This window comes from Canis lupus, chromosome 8 (genome assembly GCF_048164855.1).
Source record: "Canis lupus baileyi chromosome 8, mCanLup2.hap1, whole genome shotgun sequence".
NCBI classification, from domain to species: domain Eukaryota; kingdom Metazoa; phylum Chordata; class Mammalia; order Carnivora; family Canidae; genus Canis; species Canis lupus.
This window is the reverse complement of record NC_132845.1, coordinates 48,754,137-48,757,665: the sequence shown is the minus strand read 5'-3', so window position 1 is coordinate 48,757,665 and position 3,529 is coordinate 48,754,137.

The window sequence follows — 3,529 nt, the reverse complement described above, 5'->3', positions numbered from 1 at the left end:
AAAGCCGCGCCCCCGCCCCCCCGGCCCCCCTCCCCCGCTCCCCCCCCGCCCTATGGCCGGCCCGGGGCGGGGGCTGGGCCGGCCCGGGGTTGGCGGCGCTGGGGAGGCGGCGGCGGCCCAGGCGGGGCGGCTCCTCCCCGGCCCGGAGAGAGGGCGCGCGCCCGCCTGCCCGGGTGGGGGCGCTGGGGGGGCTGGGGCGGGGGCCGGGGCGGGGGCCGGGGCGGGGGGGCCTTCCTAGAAACCCTCGCCAAATATAGTCAGCGGATAGGGGCATTCCTAGAAATGCGGCGGCGACGTCAGCCTCGACCTGTGGGGGCAGAGCCTGGGGTTCTCCAAACTGGGGGGGGGGCGGGGGCGGGAGAGATTCCCCGGCTCCACCACCCGGTGGGCCGGAGGAGGGAGCCTGGGCCGGGCCTCCCTCCCGGGGGCGGGCAGGAGCGCTCCACATGCGCTCCAGGGATCCCTCGGCTGGGGCGCAGGGTGCCTCAATGGGGACACAGCTACTTAAGATTCAGACTCGCCCCCAGATCCGCTAGCCTCTTTTGGGAACACTCAGTGGCGGTGCCAGCAGGCGCTTTTAGCCGGTCCTCCCATTGCATCGGGCCTCCCCACCCCCCCACCCCCCACCCCGCAGGAACAAACCCTGCAAGCGGGAGCAGCAGCATCCAAACTGCCCCCCCCAGCCTGGTCACCACCCCCTGGTGGCCCCTAAACATCTCTGGGATGACGGGAGTCCCTTGGAAGCCCCAGGTTTGGAAACTGGACAGCGGTGCTCTGTTCCCAAGAACTCCCCAGATACCAACCCACTTTCAGGCCAAAACATCAAGTTGTGCTCCCCTCACCCCCACCTGTTCCAAAGTCACTTTGACGCCACTGTCACAGCAGCGGGGGACGAGATATGCTGGAAATTGGGGGTTGGGCATTGAGGGTGCCACTTCCACCTGGCAAAGATCTGGCCCCTCAGGTGACACCCCTCCCTCCATAAGCTACACGAGGCTCCAGCAGTGAGGGGGCCCTGCAGCCCTACCGCTCAGCCCCTGGTGAAATCTGCCCCGCCTGCGCCCTTTCCCTGGGAACCCCCAGATCATAGTACAAGTATCCCCTCTTGCCCAAAGAAGATCCAAACAACTGAGACCTGATTTGTCCCCCTCCATTGCCCAGCCTCTTTTCAAGTAAATGTGACAGGACTGAGCCTCCCAGGATCATAAAAAATGTATTTGCTGTCCTCTGTTGGCCGACGTGTGTCACACTCAGAAAACACATCACCCAACCTGTTTGGCCCTCCTGCTGCTATCAACAGGGGTCCCAGGGACCCCAGCCAGAGGGAATGAGCCAGGCAGGCCCCTCTTCTCCTTCTGCCCCACGTGCACCCCTAGTTCCTCACCCCCCAAAGATGGGGGGCCCTGGTTTGCAGTCATTGCACTGGTCTTGGACCAACTGCTTTGCGTCTCCTGTCCCTTGTCCCTGGCTGGGCTCCAATTCCAGAAGCTAGAGGGCAGTGCTCAAGGAAGGTTTGGGGGGGGGTGCTCTCTGGGTTCACCCCCAGGGCAGAGAGACCCCTAGGGGGTAGTTTCCCCCATAGCAACTTGGAGGGCAATGTGGCAAAAGGGGGACAGGGGAGACGCCTCTTAAAGCAAAGGATTGATAGCTGATAATCATCAGTCCCCATTTGCCCCTGAGGACCTACTATGCGCCCAGCACAGGAAGTAGACGAGCTTACTGAGCTCTGCCCATTTTCCAGAGGAAAAGACTGAGGCTCCAAGGTCAGTTGTTCATGGATCCGACACTTGCTTGCCCTCTAGGTGCCAGGCCCAGAGTTGACACTGAGGCCACCGTGGCAAACAGGACAGGTCCCTGACCTCAAGGAATGCATTGTGTCAGGGAGAGACCTAAGTCAGCAGGAGGTTAGCATGCTGGTCTCCAGGTCCAGGGCACAAGCTGTGGAGCCCAGCTGCCTGGGTCAGGGCACCAGGAGACACCCCAGCTGGGTGGCGGTGTCCACCTGCGCCCTCCCTGCTGATCCCACTGGTGTGTGGTCTCCATTAAGACTGCAGCATCCTTGCAGCCCCTCTTGTGGGCACGCGAGCGGCTGGGCTCCTCCTGCTGCTTCTCCCCAACTGGGAGACCCCGGTCACTGCTTAGCCAGCCTGGGCCTCAGCTTCCTCATCTGTAAAGTGGGATTTATAATACCTGCCTTCTAGGACTTTCATGAGGCTTCAAAGAGACAAATACTCTGGTAGGAAAGGGTATTTGGCATTTTTTTTTCTCATTGCTTCCTATAAAGATAACCTTTTTTTAAAAAATAAATTTGTATTGTTTTAATTTTTAAATTTTTATTTATTTATTCATCACACACACACACACACACACACACACACACACACACACACAGAGGCAAGAGACACAGGTAGAGGGAGAAGCAGGCTCCATGCAGGGAGCCCGACATGGGACTCAATCCTGGGTCTCCAAGATCAGGCCCTGGGCTCAAGGCAGCGCTAAACCGCTGAGCCACCTGGGCTGCCCTAAAGATATCCTTTTTATTTGCTTTGTGTCGAAAAGTTGCAGTTTTAAGTACTGTTAGCAGAAAATACATAACAAAAACGTCTTAAGTGAAAAAAAATTCAGAAACACTGCACAAAATTAGGCTCATTGACATATTTTCAGAATTTTACTGAATATGGCCTCTGCTGAAAATGAATTATATGACATTTGTACAGGCGTTTCCAGATCACGGTGCGAGCACTTGAGCGCCTTATCCTCTACACCCAAAGGTGAGAGTCACTCAGTTTCTGAAGGCCATGCTGGCAAGCACCAGAAAATGGTCAACTCCGGATGCTGTTGACACACTATTCTGTTCTTTCGCCTGAAGGTGTTTCTGTTGAGTAGGTGTCTCTGTGCTTCCTTAACCTCTTTGCTCTCATCTTCCCACAGCTTCAGAATTAGGCTTTGGATTTCTTCTGTTTTGTTCTGTTTTGTTTTGTTTTGTTTTTGTATGTGTGTGCTCATCCCTGGGGGTAGGGACCTGGTTTGCCAAACTCGTAGGTAGCTCCAAATTGAGAATTGGACTTCATGACTTTCAGCACCATTTGACCAAGAGGGGCCTCTGCGTGAGTTCACGAGATGGTTGGTTGGACCTGCTATTATTTACCTGGAGGAGGGGATGTCAGAGGGAAAGAGGAAAAAACTGGGGCCAGTGGCAGGGCTGGAGTCCAGGCAGCAGGTGCGACACATGCAAAGGCCGGGCCCCTCTGGGGAGTTCAAGAAGCTTCTTGTGCCACAGCAGCAGGGCCTCAGGGGCCCCAGAAGAGTTGACCACCACCCACATCTGTGCACAGAGCCAGAAGACTCATCCCCCCCTCCCCCCCAGTTCAGGCCCTCACAGTTGGGTGCAGAAGGAAAAGGCAAGCTTTGCTGAGACCAGCAAAGAGCCACTTCTCCCTAAGGCAACCAGGGCCCTGCCTAACTTTACCTTGGACCTTAAAAGCCCCGAAAAGATGTCCCCTGATCCCCTTGAGGCCTGCTCTTGCCC